The sequence below is a fragment of the Lepisma saccharinum genome, chromosome 15 (assembly GCF_977018435.1).
Source record: "Lepisma saccharinum chromosome 15, izLepSacc3.1, whole genome shotgun sequence".
In the NCBI taxonomy this organism is placed as follows: domain Eukaryota; kingdom Metazoa; phylum Arthropoda; class Insecta; order Zygentoma; family Lepismatidae; genus Lepisma; species Lepisma saccharinum.
In genome coordinates, this window is record NC_139243.1 from 51438524 (window position 1) to 51464539 (window position 26016).

Consider the following 26016-nt stretch of genomic DNA (forward strand, 5'->3'; position numbering starts at 1 on the left):
TGGCCTAAAAAAATGTCTACTGCCTGAAGAACAGCGGTCATATCCAGATCTACAGCCGGGCACGAAACACGTAGGCATCTTGTAGTTTTCGCTCGCTGCTGTCTCAAACACAATAATAATGCGTTGAACACAACACAAACTAGTCACAACGGATCAATCACAAATCTAACGACACTAAACTCAATAACGTAACAACGTTGTCATTAATAAAAGTACACAATGTTATTCTAGCACAACAAAACACAACGCTCTACGTAAAGCGCGGCCGCACTGCAAGCAGAAGACGCTCGCAAGCGAAGGTGCTGCCAGTGTTTCGGTGGGGCACCGCTCTATTCACTTGGCTTACGGGAAGAAAACGAAGTGCACACACTTTCTCTTCTATACGCTCTGCTACTACTAAGTAGTAGTAGTAGTAGTAATAAAGCCATAATTAATATTTTTGTTATTATTGGTACATTTATCCTGGTTCCTCCCCCCCAGACAAAAAATCGTGGTTGCACCTTTGGTATTATATTTTTCCGTAAATTTTGTCTGGCAAGAATAATTTGAGTAATTAATTCGGCATAAAGGTGGGGATGTTCTACCTTTTTGGGGGGAGTGCGTCATGGGCCTTGGGGGGGGATGGGCACCCCTGTATACGTCCAAGGATTTAGGTGTCCCATTTTTATTGACGGTGACTGTACATTGAATTTTTAAAAATCCCGATTGGGCAAGCTGACTACATTGACGATTCTTTTCTGTTTAAATTTCAAAAAGGGAAGAAAATTCCAGAAGATTTGTGTCCAATGTACTCTGTATTATTTGATGTTTAGAATACTAGGGAATCGTGAAAAACATTCTTGAAGAAATACAAAATATTAACCTTCACTGTACATATATGAAATAGCATTATATGTGAGAAATAATATTATTCCATGAAGCTCAATAGAACATACATGTAACACTCGAAATAAACTTCTATAACCATACTCCACCAGACTAACATTAGTTCAAGAAGAACCCGAATAGATGGCAGTCAAACTACTCAATAACTTACCGAATGATATAAATTCAGAAAATATCACAATCAAATTGGAAGAATTTTTATTAAATCAGGAATATTACAACGTCAGTTAATACTTAAATTGTAAATTGTAGAAATTTTGAAATTATATTTTTGTCTGAACTGTACTGAATCCTCCAAATACAAATGTACGAGGGTTTATATGGAGTAATAGAATTCAAATTCAAATTTTAATTATTATAAATGTACTTTAGCCACTTGCTTCAATTGTAGTTGTAATGACAGACAAAAAAAAATGAAACAAAGAAAACACCATGTTAATGAAGGTAAAGTGTCCCGTTTCGTGAAATTTTCCATTTCTAGCCACCGGTAAACAGCCTCGGTATCCCCCCCCCCACAATCTCATGCAACTAGGTCACCCGTAAGACCCTAGAGAGAAGATGATGATGAGAGCGATGATGATGCCACGATGAAAAACTTGACAGACCCTCCCTGCAGCCTACGCAGTTTTTGAGATAAAAAAGAGAAGGAATTCCCTTGTTGAGAGGCTGAGACCCTTAAATGCCACCTCGAGTCTCCAGCGAATTCAAACCAATCAACATCCAATATTCCGGCGGTGGGCTTCCCCGGACTTTGATATTTCATCATTAGTCACAGCCTTTATCGGCCCCAATCACGACGGCTTAGAATGGAAGCCAACGGGCGATCAATAAGGAGGGAATGTAGCCGCCGAAAGAAGATTCCAGCTCAAGGTAAACAGCCGACAGACTTCTTCCAAACAGGAGAAGCTTTATGCGGAGCACTTATCGTGTTTCACCACCGCAGCCTATCTAGAGAGAGAGAGAGAGAGACAGAATGAGAGAGAGAGAGAGGGAAAGAAAAAGAGAGAGAGGGAGAAAGAGCGAGAGAGCGAAAGTGGGACAGAGCAAAAGAGAAAGTGACAGAGACAGAGATCGAAATAGAGAGATAGAGAGAAAAAGAGAGAGAGAAAGAAAGAGTGAAAGAGAGAGAAAGAGAGAGAAAGAGAAAGAGAGAGAGAATGAAAGAGAGACAGGGAAAGAACGAGAGAGAGAGAGAGAGAGAGAGAGAAAGAGCGAGAGAGAGAGAAAGTGGGACAGAGCAAAAGAGAAAGAGCGAGAGAGAGAAAGTGGGACAGAGCAAAAGAGAAAGTGACAAAGAGCGAAATAGAGAGAGAGATAGAGAAAAAGAGAGAGCGAAAGAAAGAGAGAGAAAGGGAGAGAGCGAAAGAGGAAAAGAGATAGAGAAAGAGAAAGAAATAGAGAGAGAGGGAGAGGGAAAGAGCGAGAGAGGGAAAGTGGGACAGACGAAAAGAGACAGAGACAGAGAGCGAAAGAGAGAGAGAAAGGGGGAGGGAGCGAAAGAGGAAGAGAGAGAGAAAGAGAAAGAAAGAGCGAAAGTGAGACAGAAAGAGAAAGAAAGAGAGAGAGGGGGAGCGGAAGAGAGATATAGAAAGACAGAGAGAAAGAGAGAACGAAAAAGAAAAGAGAGAAAGTAAGGGATAGATGGAGAGAAAGGAAGAGAGGAGAGAGAGAGAGAGAGAGACTGTAACCTACCTATCCACCTCCCCCCCCTCAGGAATTCGGAATTTGCAGTTTTCATCCCTTCTCATTCTTTCGTAGGAAGGAAACTATTCGCTTGTTTCTCACTGAATCAGATACAATAATCGGAAGCATCCCAGACAATCAGATTCGGGTATTAGAAGTGTTACTACAGCCATTTAATTCACTAAATTCGCTCCATCTTTCCATATATTAACCTAATCATAAAATTCAATGTACAGGCCATACTTGTACTTGATTCACCTATCCCTATTTTAGCTTAATCAAGAAATCTAATTAATGCAATCTCCTTTATTAACCTAATCAAGAAATTCAATGTATTTTATTTTATCTATTCCTATTTTAACCTAACTAAGAAATTCAAAATATTTCATTCATCTACCTCTAATTTAGCCTAATCAGAAGGCTAAATTAGTATATTTTCAGAATGAAATACAGCCTGAACGATAAATACGAAAGGTATTTAAGATGAAAGATGAAAAAATATACAAGGTTTGAATGAAACAAATGTGTTACGAAATGTATTGCTTATATCAAGAGCGCACTATTTAAATAAATACGCCTTCGCAAAAGTTTGGTTTCTGGCAGCACCTTTCCAAGCCAAGAATATTTGCAATACGATTGCGATCGTTAGCTACCTATTTCTTGTGGTAAGGTAAGCAATCAGAGTAACTTATCACTAGCGACCGGATTATAAAGGGAAGTCCTTTTTTATTTTTCAACACGGATCATGGAATAAATAACAACAGTGTTGATAATTATCTTTCACCAACAAGATTAGATGGTTTTCACTACCTTTCCCCCCCTTTTTTCAGCCCCATATTACTTACCCCCCTCTTTTTTAAAAACATTTATCTTTCTGGTCCCTTTATTGACTAGTTTTTCGATTCATGCCCGTTTCGCCCAGTACCGAAGAACTTGTTTTATTGGCCCAAGTGATAACCCGCGCCAGACCGGAAGTACCGTTTCGCCCAAATGGAAATGTGAAAGTAAAAATTCCCAATCGTGTTGAGCCACGTGTCCTTTCTCTTTACACCCCACCTACATAAGCGTGGGTTTGAAATACACTGCTCAAAATAATTAGGGGATCAGGCAAAAATAAGTAGGGGATCATACCAGATATCAAAACTCATATAGGCATACTAATACCAGATCCATTATTTCATTCTGAGATTAGTTACAGCAAGATATGCTGTCATGATACCTGATGTTAATGACATTAATGATATGACAATTAGAGCATCAGTAGGACAGCACCAAAACAGACACAAACACTACAGCAACTCTCCTCTAGTACGGTGTATGGTCTCCCCTAACGGCCAATACTGCTGCACACCTGCGTGGCATGGAATCAATCAGCTGTTGGGGGATACGTCGCCACTCTGCCAGAAGGGCAATTTCCAGCTCTGCACGAGTTGTGGGAGGTGCTGATCGAGCTGCAACTTGTCGGTCTAGTGCATCCCAGATGTGCTCGATTGGATTTAAGTCTGGAGAGCAAGCTGGCCAGGGCAGACGCTCGATACCCTCCTGGTCCAGCATGTCGTCCACCAACCCAGCTCGGTGTGGACGAGCATTATCATCCATGAAACGGAAATAATCACCAATGGCACCAGCATAAGGCACGATATAAGGTCCGAGGATCTCGTCTCTATACATTCTAGCTGTCAGGTTGCCATCATGGATGATGTGCAGGTCCGAATGTCCACCAATACTGATTCCTGCTCACACCATCAGTCCACCGCCACCATATCGGGAGCGTTCGTGCATAAAAGCTGGGTTGTTTCGTGTTCCGCGTTCCCTCCAAATGAGAACACGTCGACTGTCAGGTTTCAGACTGAATCGCGACTCGTCAGAGAGCAGAACGGACCTCCATTCGGCATGTCCCCAACCATGATGTTCCTCCGCCCAGTTTCTACGGGCTATACGGTGTTGTAACGTTAATGGAACACACACCATGGTCCTACGTGCATAGAGGCCACCTTCATGAAGACGATTACGGACAGTTTGAGATGACACTCTGCGTCCCGTTGCTGTTTGCCAGTCACGTTGCAGTAGCTCTGCATTCTGCCCCCTGTTCCGACGGGCTGTGATTAAGAGATAACGGTCCTTGCTCGTGGACGACCTTGGCCTTGTCTTCTGTGAACACTTCCTGTTGTTTCAAAACGATTCCATAGTCTGGATATCACACTATGCGACACTCCAATGGCGTGTGCTACCTGGCGTTGTGACTGACTAGCTTCAATCCTTCCTATGACTCTCCAAGCCATAGCTTCCGGTAAATCACATTGGTGCGGCATTGCCTTTCTCACCTGAACCTTTGCCTTCCCCAACTGAACTGTATCGCTAACCAGAGACAACTAGCATACAACACCAGCACGCACACACTCCTCCCCTCTAACCCTTTGATATCACCAGTGCAAAGGTTACGTCATGTTTAAGGCACTGGAACTTTCGTTTACGGGGCTTTAGCAGCTGATTGTAGCTCATACAGGCGCTGACAACATATCTGGTCTGATCCCCTACTTATTTCTGCCTGATCCCCTAATTAATTTGAGCAGTGTAGATCACCATCAAATCCAACATGCCTGTGTCATTCATTTTAACGAAACGTGGTGGCAAGTTACTGTGTTTTAATGATCGAATTCACTCGGATCTTCTAACAAATCGTACTGGAAATGCAACGAAGGATGTCGCGCAACTATTGTTTGCCTAACCTAACCTAACCTAACCTCACTGACTAATACTATTGTTGATATTGTGTTTTTACTGTGTATTCTTATATACGTGTATCTGTATTTCTGTTATTAATGCATTAAACAATGCGACAAGGCTCCTCTCTGGAAGCCACACCTGATTATTAGCTTTTTACTTTCACATTTCCGTTCACATTCAAACCACCTTTTAAAAATTTCCTCTGGGCGAAACGGCGCTTCCGTTCTGGCGCGTGTTATCATTTGGGCCAATAAAACAAGTTTTTCGGTACTAGGCGATAGGGGAATGGGCGAAACGAGAAGACAGGAGTTTTTCAGCCTACGTTCCTTCCTTTAAAAAACAAAATCTTCCTTGGTCCTTTATTGACAAGATATCAAATATTTTGTACGACTGTATTTTGCCTGAACAAGACATTCAACAATTGTCTTGTTTGGTGCAGCTTAGAGGAAAGAAAGAACACGCGCCTTCTACCTTCCCTTCCCTCAATGAGTGTTGGGAGTACTTTGCAGAGATTGTTGCAACAATGCAATCTGAGCTTAAGCAGTAAGAAACGCATTGTAAGCGGCACGCCTCTTGGGTTGAAAGTGAACTTATCTGCTAGATTTAGACTTTATTGTGAATTTTCTAGAATAGTTTTGACTTAACTGTGTGACAGTGACGACAATATTGAGTGTCAGTAAAATGGCGAAGCCAGGTGCAAGTGGCAGCAAGCTATAAGATTATTTGCTGTACTTTACCTTTAAAAAATTAAATGAAAAAGGACTATAGTTTATTTTTGCACTCCACTAAAAATATTATGTTAAAAGAAAGCACAATATATATCATTCATATATAAAAAGTGATACATTAATACGAAACTTAATGTATCCCTTTATATAACTATATCAATGGTTTTAAAATTTAAAATAATGTTTTAGTGGAGTGCGAAAAGACTACAGTCATTTTTCCCCTTTTTTGGAAATAATTTTCCCTTTTTTAGTCATTTTTAGAGGAAATTTTCCCCCTTTAAAATCCAGTCTCTACTTACCACTTGACGTCGTGTTTTAGGTTTTTAACCTATTTTTTTTTCCTTTACAGGTATGTAAGAAATAATTAGTTATGTCAACGTTTCGTTAAAAAACCGCAACAACTGATTAAGTTTTACAGTGCCTAAAAAAATATTTTGCTTGTTAGAACCTATTTTAGGTTTATGTGCCTAAATAAAGCCTTTTTTAGGTTTTTAACTGTTTTACAGGATTTTTATGTCACACAGAGGCATTTGCTTTGTTTGGTCATGTAAAAATTCAATGACGAACGTGTTTGAGACGTACTCTCTGTCCATTTCCCTTCCTCCAAGTCCTTTGTGACTTTTCAAAGCTCTAAACAAAGCGAAATGTCTGGTGCCACTGTTACCTGTACAGTCCAAAGTGCAATCTTCTGATAAGTGTGGTCTTGCTCACTTTCACGTTAGTACGGTGCTTTGTAGCATTCACGACACATTTGAGCATTGAAGTTTGCTTCACTGACTATGTTTTGGTTGAAAGATTATTTACAGCATATAAGATGATCCTCACAGACAAAATTGCGGAGTTTGACTGTGGGTTACATGAAAACAATTTTTGCCTAGCTCAACGGCGAAGAGTGGAATTTAATAGCAAATTTCCAATGGTAAGTTCTGCCATCGCCGTAAGGTTAGGCAACACACATAACGTTATGCAAGATAGTGCGTATTTCACAATATAGGTGTCCCATTTTCATTGCAGGTGACTATATCTAATTAGTAGCTTTCAGGAATTTTGAACTGTTTTAAGTTTTTTGAACATACTTCAGGATTTTTGAGCCTAACTTCAGATTTTTAGGATTTTTAGAACCTATACCCTGTTCCAGCTAACTGTGCAGCAAGGCCGCGCATAGAACCAGAGTAGCGGGGGAAATCTATTGGCCAGAGCTAAGCAGTAGACACTGTTGGGAAGGCTGGTAACTTCAGTCGCTTCCCCCCTCCACGCAATTCCGTTCCTCTTAGGGAGAATTCACACCGAAGAAACACGCGACACGCAACATGCAACACGTGTCGCTTGGAAGCCAACACTCAGTAATCAATGCAACCTTTCGAACCAAAGAGACACGGCAAGATGCACGTGTCGCATGTTTCTTACGTGCCTCTCGGCCTGTGTCGTTTTCTCTATACCGTGCATCCTTTTGCTTCAGTGTGTTGTTCGCGCATGCGCAGCGAATGCTTCATTCCAACGAGCTGTATTTAGACTCTAGAAGAGAGCCCAACTGGCATTATGTTTGATCCTCTAATTTGTTGATATAATAAAGTATCGATATGTACAATGTTTTAACAATGTTTTAAGATTTAAACACAACGTTCATTTCGCTTTATCAAGTCTTTGATGCAGTTATCTATCAGCTGTAATTTGCCTTCAACGTCGTGAAAAGAGGCCGTGTTTTGGCCATTTACCTGACTGCTTTTATTTGAAAAAGGCAGCTTACGGAGGCACTTTAATCTAAACTATATTAGTCAACATGGTAAAGTACTATAGTGCATTGTTTCTCCACCGCCGGGCCGCGACCCGATACCGTGCCCTCGTATCAACTATACTGACCAGCGAAAGGTTGTGCTGAAAGTGGTTGACAACCATCATCATCCCAATATTGTCATATTTGAGTTGTGAGTTTTCGTTTTTCAAGTCCGTTTTATGCACAAATAGACTAATCAGAACTGGATCTGCCCGGTGCTATCCCGGTTATTAAACCCGGGATCACTTAATTACAAGGAGACGACGTTACCACTTTGTCTTCCATATTTTTATATTTGTCAACAATCCTACATATGTAATCAAACTATTATTACACTTACGATTATGCTAGAATTTATTTATCAATATTTAATTTCATAAGTATATGTTAATTCATCCATAAAATCTTTAATACTGTAAAGATTTACACTTGTCACCGAAGAGACAAGATGCACGCGGCAAGCGACACTTGGTTTCTTTGCTCAGTTTGCATGATGGTACCGATATAATTGCATTAATCAGTTTATTAGTCACCCGAAAATAACGTAACAAGAGACATTGTTACATTTTAAAATGCGTTGTAAAATTTGTGCAAGTTATTGAAACTTGGGAGAGGCATGTTGTGCACGAGAAAACTGAGAAATACGTAATATGCACTGAAATCAAACTGTATACGCTAGACTTTTCAGCCTGAATAAAGCGAATACCTAAACAGTAGAGAAATGGTTCTCAACCTTCGTGAAACAATGTCACGGTATTCTTTTTAAGTCAATGCCCTTAGCCCAAGAATATTTCTCGTAAATCTTTACAGTATTAAAGATTTTATGGATGAATTAACATATACTTATGAAATTAAATATTGATAAATAAATTCTAGCATAATCGTAAGTGTAATAATAGTTTGATTACATATGTAGGATTGTTGACAAATATAAAAATATGGAAGACAAAGTGGTAACGTCGTCTCCTTGTAATTAAGTGATCCCGGGTTTAATAACCGGGATAGCACCGGGCAGATCCAGTTCTGATTAGTCTATTTGTGCATAAAACGGACTTGAAAAACGAAAACTCACAACTCAAATATGACAATATTGGGATGATGATGGTTGTCAACCATTTCAGCACAACCTTTCGCTGGTCAGTATAGTTGATACGAGGGCACGGTATCGGGTCGCGGCCCGGCGGTTGAGAAACAATGCACTAGAGTACTTTACCATGTTGACTAATATAGTTTAGATTAAAGTGCCTCCGTAAGCTGCCATTTTCAAATAAAAGCAGTCAGGTAAATGGCCAAAACACGGCCTCTTTTCACGACGTTGAAGGCAAATTACAGCTGATAGATAACTGCATCAAAAACTTGATAAAGCGAAATGAACGTTGTGTTTAAATCTTAAAACATTGTTAAAACATTGTACATATCGATACTTTATTATATCAACAAATTAGAGGATCAAACATAATGCCAGTTGGGCTCTCTTCTAGAGTCTAAATACAGCTCGTTGGAATGAAGCATTCGCTGCGCATGCGCGAACAACAAACTGAAGCAAAAGGATGCACGGTATAGGGGCTATCCACGAGTAAACAAAAACATATCGAACGGCACAATCGATTGTCGAACTGTAGCACAATAACTTCCGGTTCACGGCGGCCGGGTAATTCAAGCGCGTACTTGTGGCATTTCTTCTCGTTTTGTATACCGGATGAAATGGATCATATAAAAGCACTTGACGACGAGGAGAATAAGAGATATCAGGGCAAAGTAGAGGCCTTTGCATATCAATTGGATGAGCAACTAGGAAGTAATACGGCATTATTCCAAGATGACATCCATTTGCTGATCGTCGTTTCATTGGCGATATTTGTAGCCTACAAATTAAATAGAAAGTAATTTTTCCTACAGAGCGAGAGCGCTTAAATGCATACATTTATGTTTTAAGTGAAAAAGTACGAGATGTACGGACATATAAAAAACGGAAAAAGGAGCTTCTTTTCTTCTTTCTTCAGTCAGGACGAGTCAGAGGGATGCGATAATGCACACTTGCTGGTTTCGTTCTCGTTTGAACGCAGAAATACAAAACGCTCATTGTTATTTTAAGTCAATTTTCTGCTATTTGTGTTAAACATGACGATGAAGATGAATAATAAACTGGAAAAATTAATGATGGGACAAATACAATGACACACCATTGCCTCACCATGGTGTTCAAACCTAGGACCTCTTCTCCATCAATGTTGATTTGATTGATTGAGTTGGTGTTTTAAGTCCACTTTGTGCACAGTAAGGCTAATCGGGACTGGACCTACAGTTTAAATTGGAATCTGAACCACTATATGCCTCCACCGGGAATCGAACCCGGAACCCCTTGATTACAAGGCGACGAGGCTACCACTGCGCCATCGGGGAGGCACTCTATCTATCAATGTTGAAAATATTTCCATTACAAAAGACGAAAATTAATAATAGTACCCGCATTTAATTTTCTGGCTACACAAAAAAATATTTCCTCTGGTTGCACAAAAATTTATTTCCTCTGGTTGGTTACACACACACAAAAAAAAATCTGGTTACACAAAAATTTAATACAGTTCGTGTGTACTTCAAGAACTTAACGTGTAACCTATCTGGCCATGACCGAGCATCTTTTGAAAGGAAAAGTAATATTTTTGCTCATATCACCAAAACAGAGAGAAAATCGAGATTTGAATGATTTCTCTTCTACTTTTAATGAAGTGCAAGTGTTGCGGGACGCAAAATTTTTGGTTGGGAAGGAAACAGGACGGGGTATTTTTAAAGTCCTGATGTTCAAAACGGGAAAAATAATGCTATTTCCCGACTAAATTGGGAGATTATAGGAGCGGAAAATATTCAACATTACCCGATACTAAAAAATAATAATAATTATACACACAATTTTACCCTCGGGTGATGATTTATTTTGCATTTCTGGAATAAAAACTGCTAATTTCAATAAATTTCGGACATTTAGTACAAAAAAAAATATGTAGGGAACGCATCATTTTTTCCGAAGCCTGGATCGGAACGGGATTGTTTTTCAGGTCCCGACTTTTTGGGTTCCTGCACATCCGTTGTCATTACTGCGGAGTCTACTCCTGCTAATGGGCTTCCAATTTTCACGCCTGACAGCTTGAATGCAATAATTTTGGCACCTAGATCTCGAGGAAATGGATGAAGAGAGATCCATGAAAGATTATTTAGCCCTGATCGTAGTTTACATCCTCCTTGTACACACTCATTCGTTCCTTTCATACATGACACAATCTCAGCTCCCTTTAGCGGCATGTTGTGAGCCTACGAACCGGAAGTTGTTGTGCTACAAGTATGGCGTCCGCGCGAAGGCACTTCCTTCCGGTGGATAGCCCCTATAGAGAAAACGACACAGGCCGAGAGGCACGTAAGCGACATGCGACACGTGCATCTTGCCGTGTCTCTTTGGTTCGAAAGGTTGCATAGATTACTGAGTGTTGGCTTCCAAGCGACACGTGTTTCGTGTTGCATGTCGCGTGTTTCTTCGGTGTGAATTCTCCCTTACGTGTTCATTGGTGGAGCCGTCTCGCGTCACTACTTGCGCAGAGACTTGTCCTCGTTTGCCCACTCCACAGTTAGCTGGAACGTAGTATATTTTAGGGTTTTTCGAACCTATTTTAGAATTTTTAGAGCCTATTTTAGGAACCTAAAAGCACACTTTTTAGAACCTAAGAATCCGAGCTTTGCTTATCACCCAGCGGTGCAACATAGGGAGACAGGTGGCCTAGTCTTATAGTCCTAACGCACGTGGAGGGGATACGGCCTTATTCAACACGCGAAATCTCCGGACACTAGTGCAACAGCCAGATAGCTACACAGCGAAAATGCTTCGATTGATACTGGTCACAATTCCTTTAACCTTGTCCATGAACACGGAAGCTATACCTAAGAACTATGCTTATATTTTAACAGCACTTGTATAATATGTGTGTCCGCTGGGAACAGAAAGTATACGATACAAAACCTGTATCAAAGTGAACTTGATACAAAGACAGGACTGACGAAAGGAGAGCAACAAACTCCCAACTAACTAACTAACTAACTCCCTAGCCTTCTTAAACCCGAAGGTTCATGGCTGCAGCAATACAGGCCTTCCATCTGTCCCTATCTTGAGCAAGTTCTATAAACTCTTTTCCATCCCTACCGATTTCCTTTAGGTCCATCTCAACGTTGTCCCTCCATCTTCGTCTTGGTCTTCCTACAGGTCTCTTACCATCAGGTTTCCCAACAAGAATCCTGTAAACTCCTCTTTCCTCTCCCATTCGTGCCACATGGCCTGCCCACCTAACTCTTCTTGATTTAATCATTCTAATAATATCTGGACGTGAATACAAATTATGTAGTTCTAAATTATGTAACCTTCTCCACTCTCCTGACTCCTCATCCCTTTTAGGTCCACAACAATCTCCCAACATGGCATGGAATATTGTATGGCAAAATATTTAAGCAAAGCATTTAACTTCCGCTGTGGCGCAACCACAGGAGGGGGCAGGGGGGCAAACATAAACGGCCAAGGGTACCTGCGGGTGCAGAGGAGAATTGCCTCCCTCGATTTCAAATTCTATGGAAATAAAAGTACGTTTCGTAAAATTTTCTTGATCGCTTCGCTCGCGAAGTCTGCTTTTCTCAGTTTCGTGACGTTCAGAGCCGTAACTAGGTGCCGGCGGGAGTCGGCCATGGGTGCCGAATGATCTAAATGAAAATAAATTGTGAAAGAGAGAATGCCTTGGCGCCCCGTGATATTATTTGCGCCCTATTAGGGGCAACTAGGGTGGCAAACATTGACGGTCAAAAGCACCTGCAGGGGGTGCACAGAGTGCCCCCTTCGATTTCGAATCTTATGCATGTTAAAATACATTTCGCAAAATTTTTTCCTCGCTGCGCTCGCAATGCCTTCTTATCTCGGTATCGTCAGGTTCAGAGCCGTAGCTAGGGGGCGGCGGGAGTCGACCATGGATGCCGAGCGATTTTAATGAAAATAGTTGAAAAACAAAGAATGCCATGACGTCCAGTGATATTATTTGTGCCCTACTAAATCAATATTGTTTTCAATTGAAAAATTGGATCTAAAAACTTTCTTGCTCGCACTTTCATTGTTTTCTGTAATGGATTTAAATAATATTTGTTGTATATATGTATTGAATATACTTTGAATACGTACACAATTAATGTTAGCATGTTGTATATGTATTTTCTTACTTTATGTCGCCTCATGTTGCATATGTGTAAACATATGTTGTAAATTAAAGTTATACATTTTATATGTACAAAAATAATTATCTTCGGAATGCATTTATCATTCATTTTCTGCCATTCAAAAATACAGTTTGTGTCCTTGTTTTCCATTATTAGCTAATGTGAAATTGACGGTGTTGAAAAAATATTTCAAATCGTTTGTTCCAAACAAATGCTTTAGCACAGACTTCTACCCCCTTTTTGCTTAATTGATGAGGATAATAACGTCGTTGATGCTACTACTACTACCACTAGTAATAATAATAATAATAATAATAATAATAATAAAAGTAAAAGTAAAGTGCTCCCCTGTGCATAGCAGCACGCCATGAAGGCGTATAGGGGTGTGGGGGTAACGCCCCACACTTTCTTGATCCGGTCGTGAGTGGGGGTGATGTGATCAGCATCACGCCCCTGACCGCCTTTACCCCCCAGGGTTTCCCCCAGGTACCCATGTTATTCGACGCTGGGTGGGTGCCGGGGCCGCTTCCATCGTTAGAAAGGTTCACGGATTTGAACCGGCCGGGGATCGAACCCGGGACCTTTAGCATGGTAGTCAGACGCGTTACCGACTGAGCCACCGCAGCCATTATTATTGTTATTATTATTAGTATTATTAATGTTGTTGTTGTTCTTGTTGGTACGTTTATCCTGGTACTTGCCCCCCCCCCCCCACACACACACACAAATTTGTGGTTGCGCCTCTGAACTTACGAACATTACCTATACATGGAACCAGCCTGTTGCAAACTTTTTCAAGACAGTTCTACGACAATTAGTCCACAGCCATGTACGTCATAGCTTTAGGCTTAAATTTTTCTGCTTCCCCGATGGCACAGTGGTAGCGTCGTCGCCCTGTAATCAAGGGTCCTAAGTTCGATTCCCGGTGGAGGCACGTAGTGGTTCGGATCCCACTTTAAACTGTAGGTCCAATCCCGATTAGCCTTACTCTGCATAAAGTGCACTAAAAACAACAACTCATCAATCGAACTAAAATTTTTCTTTTGTAAAATGCAGGAGCAGCAGTAGATTTTGGAGTGAGAAATGGGTGCTGAGTATCTATTGCTATTACATGATACTCTTCGAGGGTTTCCTTTGCCAAAGTGGTTGAATTCCCAACTATACCCTGTCCCAGCTAACTGTGGAGCAAGGCCCGCATAGCGTCAGAGAAACGAGGGAAATCTATTGGTCAGAGCGAAGCAGTAGACGCTGCTGGGAAGGCTGGTAACTGCAGTCGCTATCCCCCACTCCACGCAATTCCGTTCCTCTCACGTGTTCATTGGTGGAGCCGTCTCGCGTCACTACTGGCGCAGAAACTTGTTTTTGTTTGCCTGCTCTACAGTTAGCTGGGACGGAGTATAACTTTAGCCTACTCTCAACCATTCCCAAATGTAATTCGTGTGCACGCTTCTTTTCATCAATTTTCTCTGGAGACAGTTCTACGTAGATTACACATTGTTATCTTATATTTATGTGGATGATTATCATGTTTACCTACCCATTCCTGTTTTCGTATTGTTAAACAATCCTTTATTTTCTGTTGAAAATTTATCACTCTTCGTGCATGGTTCTGCAAGCCATGGAGTGTTAAAGTTTCTTTGTATAGGGTTGGGCAGCGTTCAACTACCATTTTCCGAGGTTCGTATCTCTGCCGGCCCTGCAATGAGGATTGCATTCACCGCGCCAGTTGTTGTACAAATGGCGTAGGCCATTTGTTTCGAGATGGAGCGTTGGGTAGCAGCTCACCGTGCATTTACTGTGGAAACGTACTTAAAAATAGTGAAAGTGTCGTAGGCACACAGAGGAATTTCAGGCAAAAGTTTCGAGTACACAATAAAGAAATGGATTGATAAGTTTAGACAAACTGCTTGTGTAACCGACAGTAAACCCGGTCGAAGTGAAAGAATTGTACGAACCCCTGAAAACATTGAGAGGGTAAGACGATCTATCGACCAGAGTCCAAGACGGTGTGTGAAGAAGCATGCCGCTTCTCTGCAAATGTCAGTCCAATCGGTGCGGGAGTGAGAAAACCCAGCATGAACAGTTGACGTCACAAGCCACAAGAAATAAACATTACAATACTACCCCCCGCTTAACGGCACTTCTCACTTAATGAATCACGTTTAACATAGATATTTACTTGCTTTTTACGGTAAATACCTCATATTAAGTTTATGTGATCAGCGGATTTTAACAATCAATGTTTTATGCAGCACATGACTGTCGGTGGAGATAGTCACAAGCCACAGTGAACATAACGACAATTGTTTTTCATTATTACAATAACCGAAGATTCCTCCTACCCTGAACTGCTAGTTGACGGCAGGCACGTATCTAGAAATATGTTTTGGGGAAGGGACGAACCAAGTGTCTCAGGAATAATAATAATAGTAATAATAATAATAATAATAATGTTTAAATTAAAATAATTATATTAAATAAAATTAATACTAATTACAATACTTAAGTTAATATTATATTATTATTACACGAATAGGTAAAAAGACTGTATAACAATAGAGATATAACAGCGCATATTCATTACGTAGCTTAAGATCGGAATAATTTACATAGAAACAAGTGCCCTGGCAATGAAATTAATGTCAAATAGATGAATAATTGAATATTTATCGAATATCAAAAATGATGTTACATGCAGTTGGAGAAAAGTAAGTTTCTGATTAATATTTTATGCATATTGAGTAGTAGTGTACATAAATATTCTTTGTAATGTCCTTCAAAGCCGTATGATCCCATTATAATCCTTGCCTTCTAAAAAGTTCCGAGGAAATTAATAACCATCGATTATGCAACAAAAGATAATATTTTCATTACTTAATTTTAGTACTTGGTGAGTCTTTGGGGGGGGGGGGGGTCCGCACCCATGGACCCCCTAAATACGTCGTTCCTGTCCTTCAAAGCCGTATGGTCCCAATATAATCCTTGTCTTCCAATAAGTTCAGAGGAAATTATACAACAATGCTAAACGAGTATATTTTCATTATATTTAATTTTCGTACTTAATAAGTCATTCTGGTGGGAGGTCCTAACCCTCTAAATACGTCATTCCTGTCCTTCAAAGCCGTATGATTCCAATATAATCCTTTTCTTTCAATACGTTCAGAGGAAATTATACTACAAAGGCTAAAATAATATATTTTTCATTATTTAATTTTAGTTCTTGATAAATCTTTCGGGGGGTCCGGATCCCCTGGAACCCCCCCCCCTATATACGTCCTTGGCTGACAGGTGTCATGAATCTTCACAATAACTATAAAAAGATCTGACTTATAAGTTCCTTCACTATTGTCACCAAAATCCTCTTTTCCAACGTCCATCTCCGTGTGGCTTATATTACTACACAGATTACCACCTGCTGGGAGGGCCAAGGACTTCAATTATGTATTATACTGACATCCGATGGGAAATATTGCAATATCTCGCACTTCCTGGACAGAGGGTTGCTCATTGTACATAATGGTATGCTTAACTCAAAAAGATCAAACTTGTGGCTTGTGACTATCTCTCACTGACCCCTTTGTATATTAAATTGCAAGAATATTTAATATGCATATAATGTTAAGGAATTTGTTTATCTTGAATTAATGCAAAAATCTGCTGTACCAAACAGTTGTATATGAGTACGAGATATATCATAACAAAATCATATTAATTTAAAATGTGTAACTTGTTTATTATTGTATGAATAATGAAAGAAAAATTTTAGTAGTGCAATGGCACGTAATGCCCGAGACTTGAGTTCGAGTCTTGATCGAACCTGCATTTTTCGCTAAAATTTCTACATTGGAAGAGCAGGTTCATAATTTATCTTAGCAGCATCTTTTAGAAATTTAGTTTTGATAGAAAATGATAAAAATTGCCGATTCTATGACATAAAGTTGTAATTTGTCTTATGTTTAGGACAAAATATTTTCTACATTAATCTGCATTTGAACACAGTCTTATTGTATTTATGTCTAAATTCCTTATGTTTTAAGTACTACGATTTTTTAACTTTCCGAAAATTATCTTTATATGTGTTGGAATAATATCTGTATTGTGTTTTGATTTGATATTGTGTTTTAAGTCCACTTTATGCACAGTAAGGCTAATCGGGACTGGACCTACAGTTTAGAGTGAGAACCACCGGGAATCGAACCCGAGACCCCTTGATTACAAGGCAACGACGCTACCACTGCTCCATCGGGGAGGCCCTATCTGTATTTTGTGTTTGTGTGTGTGGAGAATATTGGCCAACCCTCTTCACGTTCAATATAAAAGATAACATATTGCCTGTATTATCCACATATGCTGCGTCATACGTTATTCTAAATTTTGTATTCCTGGGTTGACAAAGCAATTATTTTCTCCTCTTGATGATTTCAAAGAGACCTAACATCTTATTATGAAGCAGAGTCCATGGGCCGATTGCCCCCTTGTCCTAAGGCTCCTGTTGGCAGTCTAGTCCGGAAAGGAATAATTCAACTATCTAGTGCAATCAGAGATAAAATGATGGTATAGAATTTGTAATATATTTCCAAACAGCAGGAGACAACTTGTTAGTACGATATAGCGATTAGCACCTAACACGATGTCTTCCGTGGGTAGGCGGTTAGCGCACGTGTATCAAAAGCAGTGGTGGGTTCGAATCACGAATAAGCCATGGATATTTGAATTTTTGTTCCAAGTCTACTTTAGGCACATATAGGCTAATCCAGTGGTTCTCAAACTGTGGTACGCGTAACCCCAGGGCTACATGAATGATTTGAAGAGGGTATGCGATCAGCTCGGAAGAGAAATGTCGAGAATACCCACACGACAATATTTTTCCTGCAGGTGTGTAGAGCAGACTTCATTGTTTCAAACTTCATAGCTTTAAAACTCAACAGGAAAATAAGGCTTATGTTGTCATTGGCACTCTCATCATTCTTTTCAGATATTATAAAATAAAATACTCTTTCGAAATCTATAATAGATTAAATTTGGAGCCGAATCTCCGCTTGAAAGTGCACAACCAGACTTCAAGAAACTGTCAGGCTATGCAGTTTAATTTCATTATAATTAGGAATATTATTTTTAATTAAACATTTACGTGTGTGCACCCTTCTTACTAGAAACTCTGAGGATTTACAATAAAAGCTCAAAACTTGTGCTTGGCAGTCCGTTTAAAAACTTATTTTTGTTCCGTACTTTTTATCAATAACTCTGGTAAAATACAGGGTCTCTATAAATTAGTTATACAAAAGTATCCGTTAATTGTGAAGAAATTGTATGTGTAACAGAAATGGTTTATACCAGGTGGTTATAATTAAAGTGACGGTGTTCAGAGTGGTACAGCACGGGCTGTAATGAGAGTAGCAGTCTGAAACTTCGTAGATATGCTAATGAAGCAATGCTCTCGCGAATTATGCCCAAAAAAATAGTTCCAATTCTCGCCACCAGGTTAAAAAATGGCGCTGTAAGCAGTCAAAACGTGGGATTTTCCGTAACTCTGACGTCAAAGTCGGTGACATTGCCTAACCATTGTGTGAGCTCCCTGGTTGTGGTTGGTGACGCTTGTTGCTTTTTCCTTTAGTAATGTTCATGTAATTCGAATAGTGAAATTGTAGCGATATTTTATTACAAAGAATATTGTTTTCTGCGATTTATAGTGTTTTTCCTGTAACTATACCAAGTTTTGACTGCTTACAGCGCCATTTTTACCCTGGTGGCGAGAATTGGAACTAAATATTTTTTTGCATAATTCGCGAGCGCATTGCTTCATTAGCATATCTACGAAGTTTCAGACTGCTACTCTCATTACAACCCGTGCTGTACCACTCTGAACACCGGCACTTTAATTATAACCACCTGGTACGCGTACATCAATGAATGCAGCATATCTTCAAGTTTATTGTCGCACGTTGTTAGTTTCAGACGCCGCCACTAGAGGCGTGAGCGTTTGTTTATCTTACACAAGTACCGACTTGGATTGGTCGTGGTGGGACGATTCCGTGGCCATCTCGTTCGCCTGAGTTGACCCCATGGATTTCTCTATCTTGGGTTACATTAAAGAACATGTGTTTGTTCCCCCTCTTCCCAGCAACGTCGACGAGGTGGCCACGGAATCGTTCCACCACGACCAATAAAAGTCAGTACTTGTGTAACAAACAAACGCTCACGCCTCCAGTGGCGACGTCTGAAACTAACAACGTGCGACAATGTTATATAGGCTAACTAATTTATAGAAACCCTGTATATGAAAATCAAAGTTTCTTATTTACTTCTTAGCATGCATGTGTTTCGCATTTATTTTCTTGTAATTAATCATAAACATTGTAAACATAGGAACACCTAATAAAATAATAAATGTAGGATTCTATTGTTTATTTGTTTACCATCTTTCCACGTACAGCCCGAATGCCATTTTGCTCCATTGCAGATACACGCCTCCAACATATCAAAAACGTCAAAAAAATTCCCCCCAAAATTCAGAGAAAACGTATGGTTGGCAGTGGCGTATACTGATTCCCAGATCTGGGCTATCTCACAATGTCACGTGGTCCTAGGCTATGAATAGAAAAAAAATACCAACTCCTAAGATATCAGGTTGGGGATTCCTAAGAAATCAGGTTGCCAACTCATAAGAATCAGGTTACCAACTCATAGGAAATCAGGTTGCCAAATCATAAGAAATCAGGTTGCCAACTCATAAGAAATCAGGTTGCCAACTCATAAGAATCAGGTTACCAACTCATAGGAAACCAGGTTGCCCACTCATATGAAATCAGGTTGCCAACTCATAAGAAATCAGGTTGCCAACTCATAAGAAATCAGGTTGCCAACTCATAGGAAATCAGGTTACCAACTCATAGGAAACCAGGTTGCCAACTCATAAGAAATCAGGTTGCCAACTCATAAGAAATCAGGTTGCCAACTCATAAGAAATCAGGATGTCAACTCATAAGAAATCAGGTTACCAACTCATAGGAAATCAGGTTGCCAACTCATAAGAAATCAGGTTGCCAACTCATAAGAAATCAGGTTGCCAACTCCAGGATCATCTCACTGATATGCATAATATTACTTACAATTCCTGATCTACTTTTCTCTGGACTTCAGGCTTCGCAGATAGCCTAGCTAACCTAGAAGATACACTCCTGACGGTAGGGGTACGTTAGACGGTTAGTTACGACTAAAGGGTACAATGAGAAAACGGTTTGAGTACCACTGGGCTAATCGGTGCTGAACCTATCCGAATCACTAATGCCTCCACCAGGTGCCGAACCCAGGATCCCTTGATTACAAGGCAACGACGTTATGAATTCATCCTAAAAGAGCTAAAAAATTGAGAAGAAAAGAAAGAAAGAAGACGGGAATAAAGGAGAAAGAAAGATGTACATAAACTAAGAGAGAGAAAGAAGATAGAAAGGGGAAGTAATATAGATCTCTTGAAACTAAGAACAAAACGAAAGAGGGAGAAAGAGACGAAGAAAGAGGGTTAGAGAAAAAGAAGGAGAAATATTGAATGAAAGAGAACGGGAAACAGAGGGAAAAGGAAAGAAAACTGAAGAGATAGCGAGAAGAAGATGAAGTTAAGAACTGGAGAAAAAAGGAAAAATGGAAGCAGAAGAGGAAAGACAGAAATATAGCAAGAAATAGATAAGAATTTTATGTTTAAACAATTTGTTTAAACTGTTCATTTTATGTTTAACGTATAGTGAATGAAACTGTTATATACAGAAATGTAAATACGAATATTATGGCTTTGAATGTAACCGTACTAAGATAACCAACTAGGGAAGGAAAGAAACAGGAATATAAAAAGAAGAGATAGAGAAGATAAAGAAATAAACAAAAGTAGAGAAAGGGAGGAAGAATGAGAACGGAACAGAAGAAGAGGCATAAACATAGAAAGGAGGAAAAAGGAACAAGGAAAGGAAGAAAGAAAAATAGACCTAGGTTTGACTGATTGATTGATTTGGTGATGAATTTGATGAACACTCACAAAGAACACCCATGCCCAAGTTCGAACCCGAGACCCCTGGAGCAGTAGTGTGCTGTCCTAACCAGTCTGTCAGGGAGGTAGGCACATTGACCTAGAGTAGACGAGTAAGTGCTGTCGGTGTTATAACCAGTGATGTGCCGTAGACTATACGTTTGCGTCTACATGCGCTGTATACACGTAATCTACGTATAGATTACATTGGGTTGTAGTTTACATAGACTACGTAGACAATCTAAAGTGCATTAAAATTAATTTTCAAGGGTTTCATGAAAAGAAAGTGAAATTTTCAACTATATTGGTTCCTAACGAACTGAAAAGAATCCTATTTACAACAAAATTTCTCTTCTCTTCTATTATCAACTAAGGAAGAAGATAAATAGTATGCAAAAAAGACAACAGATAGCAGTCCTGAAGCAAAACTAGTATTTTCCCATAAAACACTAGAATATTTGCTGTTAGGTTTGTCCTAGGTGAGAAATTGTTCTAATTTGGAAGAAAGAGTATCAAAAGTTTTCCTCACACATCAGCAACTGATACGCAGTATAATTTTCTCTTAATTCCACGGCGCCCTTTGCTAAGTTGTCACCTTCGCCATGTTAGTTACATAGACTACGTCATCCACGTATATATAATTGTCTACGTGTAGAATGTAGACTATCGTTGTTTACACGTAGACGCACATCACTGGTTATAACCCCCAACCTTTCAAGGAAGGGTCCTTTTCTAAAGTGTGATATGTGGGGGAAAATGTATATACAACTAAGAAAAATTCGTAACTGCCTTGCGATCATATTAACATCTTATCCAGAGCCGCACCTAGGCTGGGGCAACTCGGACCCTCGCCCGAGGCTCCGCTGTTCAGGTGGCCTCACACAACATCAAAATAATGTGTACGGTTTAATATCAGTTTATAAGACGCTAATGCTTCAAATTAACCAACTAACCTGATTTATCCTGACTTCATTGATTAATTTTGACATACTTAAAGTTATTCAAAATTACTGAAATCATATTCAAAACAAAGCATTACATAAAAATAGTATTAAAATATTTTAATCAAAAATAGTTAATATGCACTATTATTATTATTATTATTAATTATAGAATGAAGTCATGAATTGAAAATATCAATTGATATGAAAAAAACGTACATTCACTACAGGGTCAAAATTAAATGAACAGTGAAGTAAATCATGATAGAGAATGTTATTGGATATAATTAAAATTGACACTGTGATATGTAAGATAATAGTTTGAACACATGTAATTTTGTAATTAAATATAATTAAGTCGCATCAGAAACGAGAATAAACACTACTATGGAAACTTTTATTATAACTTTGAACAATGTTCTGATTATTGCTCTTAGTTAATAGTACGAAATATATAAATTAATTGTTTACTAATTATAATAGTTTTTATATTGTGATGTAGGACATCTGTACTTCGACTAAGGAACGAAAATATCCTTTTATCTAACCTCTGAAAAAATTGTTGGTCACAGGCAGTGATGTGCCTTACACTATAAGTTTAATTCTACATACGTTGTTTACACGTAATCTACGAGTAGATTACATTGGTTTGAAGTTTACATAGACTACGTAGGCAATCTAAAGTACAGCGTGTCCATAAATATACTGTCACACTTTAAAGTGGTATTACGTCGCTTTGGATAATCGTATTTAAATGAAATTGGTGACATTTGAAAGAAAAACAAAACAAAAAATATTTTATTTTACAACTCATAGACATTGAATGTGGCCCCCACGAGTGGCCCTGCAGACATCAAGGCGATATTCCCATTCATGCCACACACGCTCCTCCAACATATCCACAGGAATGGACTGGATTGCAGAAGTGATGCAAATTTGCAGTTCTTGCAGGTTTTGAGGGAATGGGGGTACATAGACACAATCTGTTCTGTAACCCCATAAAAACACACCAACTACGTTCTTGTGGGGTCTCCATAACCACTTCAATCCGCACGCTGAACCTTCACCAAACTCTGCGAGGAATGATAAAACACACCAACACGTTCACCAAACTCTGCGTGTAATGATATTCTAAAACACACCAACTACGTTCTTAAATCTTCTGTAATAGCAACACAATTTTAAAGGAAAACATTCACATGTAACCTGCCTGCCTGCTAAATATCCAACAATGAACCCGCATCGTCCATTGTTGTCAGGAGTGAATTTATTTCAGTTTCTATGTTTGATCTCGTTCATTGTTGTCCATTGTTGACATGCACAAAAATATTTGAGTTTTTCTTTCAATTGTCACCAATTTCATTTAAATACGATTATCCAAAGCGACGTAATACCACTTTAAAGTATGACAGTATATTTATGGACACGGTGTACATTAAAATTAATTTTCAAGGCTTTCATGAAAGGAAAGTGACATTTTCAACTACATTGGTTCCTAACGAACTGACAAGAATCCTAATTACAACAAAATTTCTCTTCTCTTCTATCATCTATGAAAAAAGATATATCGCATGCAAAAAACAACAACAGATGGCAGTCGCGAGGCAAAAGTGGTCTTTTCCCCAAAAAACACTAGAACATTATCTACGCTAGGTTTTTTCCTAGGTGAGAAATTGTTCGAATTTGCAATGAAGAGTATGAAAGGTTCTCCTCACAAGTTGCCAACTGATACGCAGTATAATTTTATTTTCATTCCACGGCGCCCTTTGCTAAGTTATAAACTTTCGCCATGTTGTTTACATAGATTACGTCGCCTACGTGTATAAAATAGTCTACGTGTAGAATGTAGACTATAGTTGTTTACGCGTAGACGCACAACACTGGTTTTGACACAAACTGAAAAGAAAAATCTAGAGCTGGCGGGGTAAGGGTTTCAGGGAGATTTATGAACGATTGATGAAGAAGAAAGCTGCTCTCAAGAAGATTAGTTCTCTTATATACTTCTGGCATTACTCAACTTCAGCCGGCCCCCGTGGCGGAATGGTTAGAACATCGCGCTACGATGCCAGTGGTACCGGGGTCGAATCCCGGCCTGGGCATGGATGGTTGTGAGTGTCCATTCATCAATTTCATCATATGCACTCATAGCCACAAGTAGCATAAAAGGCGAAGTAAAATAAAGCAAATCAATCAATCAATTACTCAACTTCAGCAAAGGACAAAAATCAAAGGTTGATCAGAAAGGACGAGAAACGCTGTGTAAGGAATACCGTGATTAATTACATTTTGACAATGGGAGATCATGTTCGATTTATTGTTTATGATGTATCATTTATGTGATACATCCTTTAATAAATAATAATAATGCCATTATGATTATGTGTAACCGAACTTTCAGGAATGATGATGTCCCGTTCTTGGGTCAAAGGATTATGCTCATCCTATTCTTATTTATTTCCTGTGTTTGGAGTTGGTATCATTTCACACATCCAAACAGAGGCGCAACCACGATTTTTTGTTTGGGGGGGCAAGTAACAGAATAAACGTACCAATAATAATAATAATAATAATAATAATAATAAATAATGCTAATATTAATAATGTTAAAAATAATAATGTTATAATAATAACATTATTATTATTATTAATTTGCTTTATTTTACTTCGCTTTTTGTGCCACTTTTGGCTAATTTGCGAAGATGAGGATGAGTGATGATATGATGAAATAGATGAATGGACACTCACAAACATCCATACCCTAGCCGGGATTCGAACCCAGAACCAACATTTTTATTATTATTAGTAGTAGTAGTAGTAGTAATATCGAAAACGTTATTACCCTCTTAAATTATGCAAAAAGGCGGTAGAAGTTGATGCTAAAGCATTTGTGTTCAAACAAACGATTTGAATTATTTTTTCAACACGTTCAATTTCACATTAATAATGGAAAACAAGCACACAAACTAATTTTGAAAAACAGGAAATGCTTGGTAAATGCATTCCAAATATAATTCTGTTTTACATTAACATGTATAACTTTTATGCATGATATATGTTTCACACATGCAGCATGGAGCGACGTGAACACTAAATTGTGTGTGTATTCAAAGTTTCCTTAATACATATTACAACATATATTATTTAAATACATTACACAACCGATTCACCCAATTCACAATAAACCAACTGCAAAAATTACATAAATTGTCTCTCAAATGTGCAGTTTCCTCCAAACAATTGTTCATGCATTTAAGACAAAAACCAAATAACACAAGTCTTATTTCTCTGTCTGGGAATCCACAATTCATTACAAAGAACAATGATACATTGCGAGCGAAGGGAGCAAGAAAAATTTTGGAACCTATTTTTTCCAGCCTTAAATCAATATTGATTTAATAGGGCGCAAATAATTTCTTGGGACGCCAATGCATTCTCTCTTTTACAACATTTGTGCCTCCCCGAGTGGTAACATTGTCGCCTTGTGATCAAGGGGTCACAGGTTCGATACCCGGTGGAGGCACAGTGGTCCGGGTCACACTTTAAACTGTAGGTCCAGTCCCGATTAGCCGATTAGACTTAAAACCACAAATAAGTCAATCAATTTTACAACTTATTTTCATTTAGATCGTTCGGTGCCCAGGGCCGACTCCCACCGCTCCCCTTACTACCGTTCTGAACTTGATAAGACAAAGAAAGGATGATATTGCGAGAGAAACAATTTTACGAATAGTGTTTTTATTTGCATAAAATTTGAAGTTGTGGGCGGTAATTGCCCCCCCCCCCGCAGGTACACTTGGCCGTCAATGTTTGCCCCCCAGAACTAATTTCCGTCCAAGGTTGGGGGGAATGCCCCCTGCCCCTCCTGTGGTTGCGCCACTGCATCCAACTCAAGAAATATTCGAGAAAAATACCTAATAAGTTAATTCTGAAATATTATTCTCATAAATATTCATATTTTGGCAGTGAGAAGCCAACGGTTTTTATAAAATTCATACGAAAATGTCAAGGAACGCATCAAAG